The following is a 14147-nucleotide window of genomic DNA, read 5'->3' on the forward strand; positions in this document are numbered from 1 at the left end:
CAAACACAATCTATTCTAGCTGCTACCGTCTGGGAAACAGTACCGCAAAATAAAAGCCAGGACCTACAGGCTCCGAGACAGCTTCTTTCATCAGGTCATCAGACTGATTAACTCATGCTGATTTGAGTGTATTTCTATGTTACATTGAATGTTCCATTTATTATAAATTACTATGATTGCACTTTGCACATTTAGACAGATGTAACGTAAAGATTTTTACTCATGTATGTGAAAGATATAAGAAATAAAGTCAATTCAATTCAATAAGATAGATTGTTGGAATCATTGAGTATATACAAGAAAGTCTGGAAGTTACTGAAGTTAATTTGAAGAAAATCAAAGTAGCTAAATTTGGTGTTTGCAGGCAAATGACTGAGTGCCTTGTAGAAAAAGGAGCTGTTTTAAGTTTTACCCATTCATCATTTGTGGTGGCTCACTAGCAGCCCCAGTATTTATCGCTTGTGGCAGGTGTAATAGTGTCAGGAAGTGTACAGCTATTCATTTCGGTAGAAGAAATGAAAGCATAGTCCATTTTCTAAGTGGAGAAAAAAATTAATAAATCTGAGTTGAAAAGGGTTTTACGTGTCCTGTGTAGGACTCCTTGTGGTGAGGAAGGCAAATTCAATGTTAGCATTCATTTCGAGAGGATTAGAATTTAAAAACAAGGGTGTAACTATGATGCTTTATAAAGCATGGATGAGGCTTCAATTGGGGTATTGTGAGGAGTTTTGGGCTCCTTATTTAAGGATGTGTGAAACTGCAGAGAGGGTTCAAAGAGGGTTCATGAAAATGACTCCGGGATTAAAAAGTTTATCGTACGTGTAGCGTTTGATGACTCTGGGCCTGTACTCACTAGAATCCAAAAAGATGAGAGGGTGACTGCCTTGAAATTTATCGAATGGTTAAAGGCCGTGATAGAGTGGGTGTGGAGAGGATGTTTTTGATGGTAGGGGAGTCTAAGATGAGAGGACAGAGCCTCAGAATAAAGGGACATCCATTTAGAACAGAGATGAGGATAAATTTCTATAGCCAGAGGGTGGTGAATCTGTGGAATTTGTTGTCAGGGGCAGCTGTGGAAGCCAAGTCATTAGGTATACAAGGCAGAGGTTGATAGATTCTTAATTAGAGGATGAAGAGGTATGGAGGAAGTCACAAAATTGGGGCTGAGAGGAAAATTCACAAGAAAAACAAGATAAATTGTACACAGTTTTTACAAGAATAGAAGATAAAACAATGTCCATTTTAATGCAAGGTGGTTAAAGGGATCATAGTGTTGCTAAACTCTACTGACTAGGGTTTTGCTGGCTGGCTCAGAAACTGAATGATTAAAGGAAAGTAGCTGTTCTTGAACCTGGTGGTGTGGGACATCAGGCTTCTGTACCTCCTGTCCATTGCTAACTGTGAAGAGATAGATGGCCCGGATGCTGGGGATCTTGGATAGATGTTGTCTTCATGAGATGGTGCCGTTTGTAGTTACTACCAATAGGGAGGGCTGCACCTATAATGTATTGGTCAAGGTCCACTGCTCTCTCAAGCTTCTTAATTTCTTTTGCAGCTGGATTGCCATACTTGACCATGGTGCAGCCAGGCAGGATACTTTCAACAGGTTTATTAGAGTGTTTGATGATAAGCCAAATTTCTGAAGCTCCTCAGTCTCCTAAGAAAGTAGAGACACTAGCACACCAGTTCCTGGGCTCAGGACAGGTCAGTGGACTTCAGGAAGGAAAAATTGGTAGAACATACACCAGTCTTCACTGATTGGTGTTGAGCAGTGGAAAGGGTGAGCAGTTTCAAGTTCTTGGGTGCCGTCATCTTCAAGGATCTGTCCTGGGCTCAGCATATTGATGCAGACCTGAAGAACACGCTGCAGCACGTCAACTTGAATGTGTCTCAGGTGGCTTGATGTGTTACCAAAGGCTCCAGCAGAATCCTATAGATGTGCAGTGGAGAGCACTCTCTGGTTGCACCGCAGCCTGATATGGAGGATCCAATAAATAGAATCACAAAAGTCTATTGGGGGTTGTAGACTCAGCCAGTTCCATCATGGGCACAACCATCCCCACAACCGATAACATCTTCAAGAAGAGGGGCGGCATCCATCATTAAGAACTCTCAGCATATGCGACATGCCCACTTCTCATTACTACTATTGGGGAGGAGCTACAGCAGGAGTTCCTAACCTTTTTTTAAATGCATGCACCACTGTCAGTTACCGACGGGTCCATAGACCCCTAGTTCAGTAACTTGAATACCTCACTCAATAATTTAGGAACTGCTTCTTCCCCTCCATGAAGAGCACCTTAGTTTTTTTGCATTAGTTATTTAATTACAATGTATAATCTTTTGTGTATTTGCACTGTACTGCTGCTGCAAAACAACAAAAGTTTATTATCTTCTAACTGTACATACAACCAAATGAAACAGTGTTTCTTTGGATCACAGTGTATTCATGAAACATATATATAGTACAAAACACTACCACAAATAAATTAATAAAATATAATTCAAAGTGTATGTAGTGACAGCACAGGGAAACAGTGTACAGTAAACAGCTCACTCTAATAATGACAAGATCTCGGTGGTGGCAGGGTATTCATTCATCTCACAGCCTGAGGGAAGAAGCTGTTACCCAGTCTGACAGTCCTGGTCCTGATGCTTCTGTACCTTCTTCTGGATGGTAGTGCGATGGGTGGTAGGCATCCTGAATGATGCTTTGTGCCTTTTGTGTACATCATTCCTGGTTAATGTCATAAATAGACGTGAGGGAAACCATGATGCTCCTCTTGGAAGCTTTTACTGTCCTCTGTAAGCTCTTGCGGGTTGATACCTTGCAGCTTTCATTCCTCACAGTGATGCATCTAAACAAGACACTATTGATGCTGCTCCTGTAGAAACTTGTTAGAATGGGGGTGGGGAGCCTTGCACTCCTCAGTCACTTCAGGAAGTGTAAATGATGCTGTGACTTTTTAACGGGTGAGGAGGTGGTGTGTATTCAGGTTAGATCATCTGTCATGTGCACATTAAGGAACTTTGTACTCTTCACTGCCTCCATGGCAGAGCCGGTGATGAGCCATGGAGAGTGGTTGACCTACATCTTCCTGAAGGTCACAGTCATCACTTCTGTCCACATTGAGAGTCAGGTTGTTATTCAGCACTTGAGAAGTCTCTCTACCTTCTCTCTGTATGCTGATTTATCATTGTTGCTAATGAGGCCAACCACTGTCATATCATCAGCAAACTTGTAATTTGAGCTGGCTCTGGCAGTGCAATCATGAGTCAGCAGTGTGAACAGCATTGGGCTGAGTACACAGCCCTGGGAGCCGCTAGGGCTCGGAGTGATGGATCTTCAGACGGAGAAAAAGGAGAGAGAGAAAATAAATAAATAAATTAATTAATTAATAATGGATGTGGTACGAAGGGCCACACATTTTAATTCCACATCCCATTCCCATTCTGACATGTCTATCCATGGCCTCCTCTACTGTAAAGATGAATCCACACTCAGGTTGGAGGATCAACACCTTGTATTCCGTCTGGGTAGCCTCCAACCTGATGGCATGGACATTGACTTCTCTAACTTCCATTAATGCCCCACCTCCCCTTCGTACCCCATCTGTTATTAATTTATTTATTATTATTATTTTATTTTTTCTCTCTCTCCTTTTTCTCCCTCTGTCCCTTTCACTATACCCCTTGCCCATCCTCTGGGTTTTCCCCACCTCCCCCTTTTCTTTCTCCCGGGGCCTCCTGTCCCATGATCCTCTCATATCCCTTTTGCCTATCACCTGTCCAGCTCTTGGCTGCATCCTTCCCCCTCCTGTCTTCTCCTATCATTTTGGATCTCCCCCTCCCACTCCCACTTTCAAATCCCTTACTCACAGTTAGTCCTGACGAAGGGTCTCGGCCTGAAACGTCAACTGTACCTCTTCCTAGAGATGCTGCCTGGCCTGCTGCGTTCACCAGCAACTTTTAAGTGCGTCGCTTGAAATTCCAGCATCTGCGGATTTCCTCATGGTTTTGTTTTTCTAAGATGTATTTCTCTTTAAACATTTCAAAACTGAACAGTGTTCCTTCTTTCATTATCTTGCAAAGAACTGTTATTCCTTTAGCTGTCCAGTCCTTAAATCTAGCAGCACATTCTCATTCTTAAGGTCTGTATTAGGGATGGCCAATCTATGGCGCATGCGGCAAAAGTGGTGCATTGGATGATTAGAAGTGGCACGTTGCACCCCAGTGATAATAATAAAAAAGTAAGCCTACTCATGCAAAAAGTATTAACCAGAAACTGATTTGTAGAAAAAAAACCTGTAACAGGAATTCAAGTAGCTTAGAGCTAGAAATGGATTTTACTGAGAATAAATCTAAAACTTAGCAATTATTTTTAGCGATTTTATTATTTTGTGCGCATCTTTTGGCAAATGTTATCTTCTTTCACATTAATCTGTTTTCAATTTTAAAAAATGTTCAATGAGTCAAACTAGGAAAGAAGGACTTTTGTTCTGCAGTCATTCCATAACTGTTCAATACACATTTGATGCTTGTTTGATCCTGAGGCGCCAGGCGTCTGCACCAGTGGTGTGTTGCAGGTTTTTGCCAGTCAGTTTACAATTGACACTCGTGCACTACGGAGTTGTGCTTTGTTCGTCCTTGTGAACCTTTGCAGTTTGTATTTTTTCCAAAATTAAGCCTCGTTTTTACATTCAGTTACCCATCACAGTGCAAAAGAAAATGAGCAAAAAGTGATAGTAAGCGTGAATTCAATGAACTGTGGGAAAATGAGTTCTTATTTATAGCTGGTCCGTTAGGAAAACCGTTGTGCATTGTTTGTGAAAACACTTTCTTACATAATAGAAGACATGATCTTAATAGACACTATAAAACACAACATCAGACTGAAATAGAAGGAAAACTGAAGCTAGTGCTTGGGTCTGAGTTACGGAAAGAATGTGTGATTAAGAAAAAGGAAGAAATCAAAAGAAGACAAAATATATTTGTTAAAAGTCTCTTTAAGTAATGTTTATCTTGTTTTTATATTAAATCAATATATCATGTAAAAATGCTAAATATGTTTATATTGACATTTTTACAAGAATTGAATGGGGGTACAAGAGTTGTACGGTGCATCTGAACTCATGCGTGAAAAAATTGATGCGTGGGCTGTACAAGGTTGGCTGTCCCTGGTCTATATACTCAAGCTTTTCAATCTACCGTAAGTCATCCCTACATTTGCCGAGTTTCTTTTCCGTAGTGAATACTGAAAGTATTCATTAAGTACCTCTACTATCTCCTCTGGTTTCATACACACTTTTCCACTGTCACACTTGGTAGGTCCTATTCTCTGAAGTCTTATCCTCTTGCTCTTCACATACTTGGTGGACAGGATTAAGGTTTTCCTTAATCCTGTCCACCAAGGAGTTCTCATGGCCCCTTCTGGCTCTCCTAATTTCATTCTTAAGCTCCTTCCTGCTAGCTTTATAATCTTCTAGATCACTATCATTACGTAATTTTTTGAACCTGAGTTTCAGAGCTACGGTAATGTAGCAGTTATTGTCAAATAGTAGTTATCACTTTGTACTGAACACTTTGGGAACATGAACAATAAATGTTTCTGCAGCCTATTGTTTCTAGAGTAACATACACATGAACTTTTAAGTAACTGTCCTCTAACAAATGCAGTGAATATAGTCTGAAAACATTCCTTACAGCTGTGCTAGTCTTTGGATAAACATTTGATCAGCCATCAGAATGCCACTATAATTATGTCAATTGCCAGTGTCTCCATAACATTAGCTTACGTGTGTTTACATACCATGCATCAAAACCATCACAGAAGAGAAGGTTATCTTCAAGGTCACTCAGTCCACACACCTCACAATTTGTCACGTCTTCCTGCTTCTCTTCATTGTCTTGGTTTGGGTTCTGAACTGGAAGCTTTTTTAAGACCGCTATGTTAACGCCCAGGGAATTTGAAGTTGCTGATCTTTCCCACAATGTAGACTGGCACATATTTGCCCTCCTTCCCCTTTGTTTGATAAAGCTTTAATCAAATGTATTGCACATCATTGCACAGTCTTGTACACACAATCACATTAACTCTTCCTAGAACCATTCATATAAGAACTGGTGATGTGGCCTTTTGCTCTTATGCACCAAAAGTCTGGACAACGCTACCAACTGAGCTACTTCAAACTTGTACCATGAAATGGTTTAAAACACTTCTAAAAACCTACTTTTTAAATTTGGCCTACTTATAGGATTACTTAATGCTTGTTGATGTTGATTTATATAATTTGGTATTGAGATGGCACGGTAGTGTAGTATTTAGCACAAGGCTTTACAGTACTGGCTAACTAGGTTCAATTCCTGCTTCCGCCTGTAAGGAATTTATATGTTCTGTCCATGATGGTGTGGGTTTCCTCAGGGTGCTCTGGTCTCCCCAACAATCCAAAGGTGTACCAGTTGTTAGATTAATTGGACATTGTAAATTGTCCGGTGATTAGGATAGGATTGAATTGGGCAGCATGTCTCAAAGGGCCGAAAGGGTTTAATCTACAATGTATCTCAATAAATAAATGAAGTATTCAATTATCTTTTAGTCTATATAATGTTCATCTCTACTTACGATTTTTAATTTTATCTTGTATTTTATGACTATATTAATTCATCTGTATAATCTATGTAAAGGACTTTGAGCCAGTATCTTATTGTATGAAAAGTGCTATATAAATAAAGTTATTATTAATCTGTATAGCAAGATTATTGGTCCAATAATGTAACCACTATGGTATTATACTAGTTGATCTTGCTTATTTTCCGAATTATGACAGAAGCTGTATGAAATAGAAATAACATGAAATGAGGACTTTTAACTAGTTCCTTTATTTTAGAGATACACTCAAAGTCATAAGTTCCCAGAGCGATACTGACTTGATTGCTCATGGCTGTGACAGTTCTTTGAAGGGTTATTGAAGCGTACTGTACAAACCCATTAAAATGATCTGATATCTATCCATGTAGCATCATTGGTGAACCTTGCAAGATATCTTCCCTTCTCTGATCCCAACTTCAGCGTTTTCATGCATTGGAGAGGGTCAGAGGAGTTTTATGAGAATGTTCCTGGTAATGAAGGGGTTAATGTATGAGCAGCTTTTGATAGCTCTGGTCCCTGTACTTGGTAGAGTTTAGAAGAATAAGAGGAGATCTCATTGAAACCTATCAAATATCGAAAGGACTAGATAGTAGACGCAGAGAGAGTCCAAGAACAGAGGGCCTAGCCTCAGAAGATAAGGATGTCCCTTTAAAATAGAGATGAGAAATTCTCTAGCCAGAGGGCTGTGGCTTTTGAATTAATTGCCACAGATGGCTGTAGGGGACGTTGTTGGGTAAATTTAAAGTGGAGGTTGATAGTTTTCTGATTCGTAATGGTGTCAAAAGTTGTAAAAAGAAGGCAGGAGAAGATTCAAAGATTCACGGTGCATTTATTATTAAAGAATGTATAAAATATACAACATTGAGATACATTTGATTACAAAGCAAGAAACCCAAATAAACCAATTTAAAAAAGCAAGACCATAACTACTGTACACACACAAACACACACACGCACATACACATAAATGCACACGCATATACAGACATAAACACATGCACAAACACACATGCACACAAATACATATGCACGCACACACACAGGCACGTGCACATATACACAAACATGTACACACACACATAAACACAAGCACACATATACACACACAAACACACGCATGCACAAAAACACACACACAACCACATGCGCATATACATACACAAATGCGTGTAAGCACACAAACACACAAACACATACATATACATACACACAGGTACACACACATAAACACACACACACACACACACACACACACACACACACACACACACACACACACACACACACTTATACACTGGCGTCCTGTCACACTCACTTCAATTATAAGCAAATATTTTGAAAAGCTGGTCAAGGGCTACATCTGCAGTATGCTACCATCCATACTAGACCACCTACTGATGGAACTGGTCTACTGCTGATGCCATAGCCACACCACTACACACCAACCTCACTCACCTGGAGAAGAGGGATTCTTATGTTAGAATGCAGTTCAGCTTTCAACATCATACTTCCCTCCAGACTTGAAGAAAACCTGCACCCCATCTTGTGCAGCTGGATTCTAAACTTCCTTCTAGATCATGAACAGGTGGTAAAGGTAGGCTCCCTCACCAATGTCCCCCAGGTGCCTCCCAGGAGTCCTTTCTTCTACTCTCTTTACACCCATGACTGTGCTGCCACACATAGCTCAAATAAACTTGCAGATGATGGCGTCGGTAATTGGCGACTTTGCGCGTGCTCTCCGGAGCAAACTGCCTCTCCACTATCTGATACCCGAGAAACCCTTCTAAACCCCCAATTTAGCAAGATCAAGATCAACAACACCCTGGTGAAGCTACTGACCCAGCTGGAGACCACTGCACCAGAACTGCTTCTGAAACTCCAGACCATACCTGGACCTGACCAATGTTCCCGGAGACCCGCGGTGTGCTACCGTGCCGGAGCGCTTGCAGACACGGTCCATTCCGACCAGCACCTCTCCAGAGCAGAAGACCACACAGAAGTGACGGCGGAGACCTCAAGGTGCCCCAGACGCTTCCCCGGAGTGACCACTGTAAAGTACCGCTCGTGGTCATCCACAGCTGTCGGAAGTGAGGCTTCCACCATCAACCTCGGAAAGCGAGGCTCTCCCCTGCCACCCCCAACTGTGCCAACTGATGGTAGGGATTTTCAATCCATCCGATGGTCTGCATGGCGTCTTCGGGCAAGATGAGGGGAGGTGGTGTCTGCCTACTGATCAACACTGCGTGGTGCTTGGACACAGTGGCACTGACAAGCTCCTGCAGCCCAGACCTGGAACACTTGTCGGTGAAGCGTCGTCCCTACTATCTGCCATGGGAATTCACCTTGGTCATACTGACAGCGGTCTACAATCCCCCCACCCCCAGGCGGACGTGGAGTGTACTCTGAACATACTGTATACATCAGTGAACTTGAGACCAGGTATCCGGAGGCTTTGCTCATTACAGCCGGGGACTTTAACCAGGCCAACCTCAGAAAGGTGAGGCCAAAGTAATACCAACATGTCTCCTGCCCCACTAGAAGCCCGAATATACTTGACCACTGCTCCACTGAATCGGTGGACTGGTTAGTATTAAAAGACTCGGCAGCTAACCTCGATGAGTATGCCTCGGCTGTCACAGACTTTATTTGGAAACGCACGGAGGACTTTGTGTCTCACAAGACGATCCGGGTATTCCCTAACCAGAAACCTTGGATGAATTATGAGGTCAAGTCCTTTTTAAAGGCTAGAGCTGCAGCTTTTAGGTTCGGGGATACCAGTCGCTACACGGAATCCAGGCGTGAACTCCGGAAAGCCATTAAGGGCGCCAAGAGGCAATATCGAGCCAAATTGGATGCCCAGGCTAACCAAAGGGATGCCGGTAGACTATGACAGGGTCTAAATGAGATCACTGGGTGCAAAGAAAAGGCTGGGAATATCAATAACTGTGGCGCTTCTCTTCTTGACAAACTTAACGTATTCTACGCAAGATTCGAACAGGAGTGTCCTGCTCCCTCCGAACCTGGTGGCATCGAGATTCATTGTCACTGAGGAGGACGTTAGAAGGGCCTTCCTGAAGATAAATCCAAGGACAGCGACGGGCCCAGATTGCGTCCCAGGACGGGTTCTCCGGGACTGTCCAAGCGAGCTAGGTGGAGTGTTTGCTGACATCTTCAACTGCTCCTTGCTTCAGTCTAAGATCCCCTCGTGTTTTAAGAAGGCAACGATAATCCCTGTGCCGAAGAAGAGCAAGGTGGCATGCCTGAATGATTATCGACCTGTGACTCTGACATCAATTGCTACGAAGTGCTCGAGAGATTGGTTATGGCACACATCAACCACAGCCTACTGGTCAACCTCAATGCTTTGCAATTCGCCTACCGGTGTAACAGGTCAACGGCAGATGCCATCTCTCTGGCCCTACATTCCTCCTTAGAACACCTGGAGAATAAAGATGCATATGTAAGACTGCTTTTCATTGACTACAGCCCTGCCTTTAATACCATCATTCCAAATAAACTGATTCCTAAGCTCCAGAACCTGGGCCTTAGCACTCAGATCTGCAGCTGGATCTTCAGCTTCCTCACAGACAGGGCCCAGGCTGTTAAAAATAGGGGACAAGCTCTCCTCTACAATCACTCTGAGCATCAGTGCCCCACAAGGCTGTGTACTCAGCTCCCCTCTGTACTCACTGTACACCCATGATTGTGTAGCCAAGTTTCCATCAAACTCTATATATAAGTTTGGTGATGACACAACAATTGTAGGCCGTATCTCGGGTAATGATGAGTTTGAGTACAGAGAGAAAATTAAGAACCTGGTGGCATGGTGCGAAGACAATAACCTATCCCTCAACGTCAGCAAGACGAAGGAATTGGTTGTTGACTTCAGAAGGAGTAGTGGACCGCACGACCCAACTTACATCAGTGGTGCACAAGTGGAACAGGTCAACAGCTTTAAGTTCCTTGGGGTCAATATCACAAATGACCTGACTTGGTCCAACCAAGCAGAGTTCAGTGACAAGAAGGCCCAGTGAGATGGAGGAACTGAGCGAAATACGTGTTAGTAGGGAAGTGGTGTTAGGTAAATTGAAGGGACTGAAGGCAGATAAATCCCCAGGGCCAGATGGTCTGCATCCTAGAGTGCTTAAGAAAGTAGCCCAAGAAATAGTGGATGCATTAGTAATAATTTTTCAAAACTCGTTAGATTCTGGACTAGTTCCTGAGGATTGGAGGGTGGCTAATGTAACTCCACTTTTTAAAAAAGGAGGGAGAGAGAAACCGGGGAATTATAGACCGGTTAGCCTAACTTCGGTGGTGGGGAAACTGCTGGAGTCAGTTATCAAGGATGTGATAACAGCACATTTGGAAAGCGGTGAAATCATCGGACAAAGTCAGCATGGATTTGTGAAAGGAAAATCATGTCTGACGAATCTCATAGAATTTTTTTTGAGGATGTAACTAGTAGAGTGGATAGGGGAGAACCAATGGATGTGGTATATTTGGATTTTCAAAAGGCTTTTGACAAGGTCCCACACAGGAGATTAGTGTGCAAACTTAAAGCACATGGTATTGGGGGTAAGGTATTGGTGTGGGTGGAGAATTGGTTAGCAGACAGGAAGCAAAGAGTGGGAATAAACGGGACCTTTTCAGAATGGCAGGCGGTGACTAGTGGGGTACCGCAAGGCCCAGTGCTGGGACCCCAGTTGTTTACAATATATATTAATGACTTGGATGAGGGAATTAAATGCAGCATCTCCAAGTTTGTGGATGACACGAAGCTGGGTGGCAGTGTTAGCAGTGAGGAGGATGCTAAGAGGATGCAGGGTGACTTGGATAGGTTGGGTGAGTGGGCAAACTCATGGCAGATGCAATTTAATGTGGATAAATGTGAAGTTATCCACTTTGGTGGCAAAAATAGGAAAACAGATTATTATCTGAATGGTGGCCGATAAGGAAAAGGGGAGGTGCAACGAGACCTGGGTGTCATTATACACCAGTCATTGAAAGTGGGCATGCAGGTACAGCAGGCGGTGAAAAAGGCGAATGGTATGCTGGCATTTATAGCGAGAGGATTCGAGTACAGGAGCAGGGAGGTACTACTGCAGTTGTACAAGGCCTTGGTGAGACCACACCTGGAGTATTGTGTGCAGTTTTGGTCCCCTAATCTGATGAACGACATCCTTGCCTTAGAGAGAGTACAAAGAAGGTTCACCAGATTGATTCCCGGGATGGCAGGACTTTCATATGAAGAAAGACTGGATGAACTGGGCTTGTACTCGTTGGAATTTAGAAGATTGAGGGGGGATCTGATTGAAACTTATAAGATCCTAAAGGGATTGGACAGGCTAGATGCAGGAAGATTGTACCCGATGTTGGGGAAGTCCAGAACGAGGGGCCAGAGTTTGAGGATAAAGGGGAAGCCTTTTAGGACCGAGATGAGGAAAAACTTCTTCACACAGAGAGTGGTGAATCTGTGGAATTCTCTGCCACAGGAAACAGTTGAGGCCAGTTCATTGGCTATATTTAAGAGGGAGTTAGATATGGCCCTTGTGGCTACTGGGATCAGGGGGTATGGAGGGAAGGCTGGGCAGGGTTCTGAGTTGGATGATCAGCCATGATCATAATAAATGGCGGTGCAGGCTCGAAGGGCCGAATGGCCTACTCCTGCACCTATTTTCTATGTTTCTATGTTTCTAAAACCTCCACCCCTCATTTTTCTAAACTCTAGGAAGTACAGGCCCAAACACTCCTCAAATGTTAACCCTTTCATTCTTGGAAGCAATCTCACGAAACTCCTCTGGACTTTCTCCAATGCCAACATATCATTTCTTAGATAAGGGACCCACTTGATCAGTGAATTCATTATTACTTCTCACACTTATAGATTTGGTCCATACTACGTCGAGCCAGTAATTGCGGGACTTGATCCAAAGACCTATCAACCGTTTATCTGTTCACTGGACTTGATTGGCTGCCCGATGGAGACTGAAGACTTTGTGGTCAGTGGAACATGCGCAGAACAAATGTACGGCATGTGCGAGTCCCTCTGGGAACCAGACATGGTAAGTTCTTTCTGAATTATGGCTTTGACACATGCGCCTGTTTATTACCTCAGGTAAACATAAATTCTACTAGTTTCATTTGCTGCTTAAGAACCACAAAAATATATATTTTGGTCTTTTTCTGACAGCAGCACTGAATTTTTAGCTGCATTGTTTCTTGTGTTATATTGCCATTTTTCTGCCCTTTTACAAGCGATTAATTGTAAGCAAGCCTCTTGGATTAAAGGGGGGATCATATGATAACAGATATCTTGCATTTAGCTCAAAAATTCCAGATAAAGGGCTGAGTTAATACTTTATGACTGATAAGACCTTGTCCTAGAATCCTATCCCACTATTTTAAAGGAAATTATTTACAAGGAAGAATTGTACAGATATTGTTTATTCCTTAGTTCCATACTTCAGTGGTGTTTATTTTCCATTTAATTGTATTTCTAAATTGGTCATTCAATGCCCAGATTTTGATCTGATCCTCATTCAGTGCCTACACTATAAAAATAGGAGCAGAATTAGACTACTCCAATGAGTCTGCTCCATCAACTGATCATGGCTGGGAGACTGCGCCTGTTTGTAAATGGAGTAGCAACAGTTTTGTTCCTTTGCCCCTAGTTTAAACTTCGAATTTATAATTTTTCTTTGCTGATTCTTGAGGGGGAGCGATATGTCTATGTCCACGAGAAGTGGGAAGAACTTATCTGAACCTAGTGACAGAGGTAATGGGAAGGGAAAGATGCAAAAGGAAAGATCTGATGAAATGCCATCGTGGGCTGAAGATATCGTTCAGACACAATTCAATTAAAGATCAGAATGAATCAATTAAAGACCAACTGGAAGAGAATAGTAATGAAATGAAAACAACAGGAATTCTGCAGTTGCTGGAAATTCAAGCAACACACATGAAAGTTGCTGGTGAACGCAGCAGGCCAGGCAGCATCTCTAGGAAGAGGTACAATCAATGTTTCAGGCCGAGACCCTTCGTCAGGACTAACTGAAGGAAGAGCTAGTAAGAGATTTGAAAGTGGGAGGGGGAGGGGGAGATCCAAAATGATAGGAGAAGACAGGAGGGGGAGGGATGGAGCCAAGAGCTGGACAGGTGATTGGCAAAGGGGATATGAGAGGATTATGGGACAGGAGGCCCAGGGAGAAAGACAAGTGGGGGGGGGATCCCAGAGGATGGGCAAGGGGCACAGCCAGAGGGACAGAGGGAGAAAAAGGAGAGCGAGAGAAAGAATGTGTGCATAAAAATAAATAACAGATGGGGCACGACGGGGATGTGGGGCACTAGTGGAAGTTAGAGAAGTCGATGTTCACACCATCAGGTTGGAGGTTACCCAGACGGAATATAAGGTGTTGTTCCTCCAACTTGAGTACAGCTTCACCTTTACAGTAGAGGAGGCCGTGGACAGACATGTCAGAATGGGAATGGGATGTGGAAT

The 14147-nt window shown here is 42.9% G+C and overlaps 1 pseudogene; it reads left to right on the forward strand.

Annotated features, from left to right (window-relative positions):
- The window catches only part of LOC134341423 (proteasome subunit beta type-3-like), a 71850-nt pseudogene that overhangs the window by 32601 nt on the left and 25102 nt on the right, over positions 1-14147 (forward strand).

Source organism: Mobula hypostoma (assembly GCF_963921235.1).
Source record: "Mobula hypostoma chromosome Y unlocalized genomic scaffold, sMobHyp1.1 SUPER_Y_unloc_1, whole genome shotgun sequence".
Lineage (NCBI taxonomy): Eukaryota > Metazoa > Chordata > Chondrichthyes > Myliobatiformes > Myliobatidae > Mobula > Mobula hypostoma.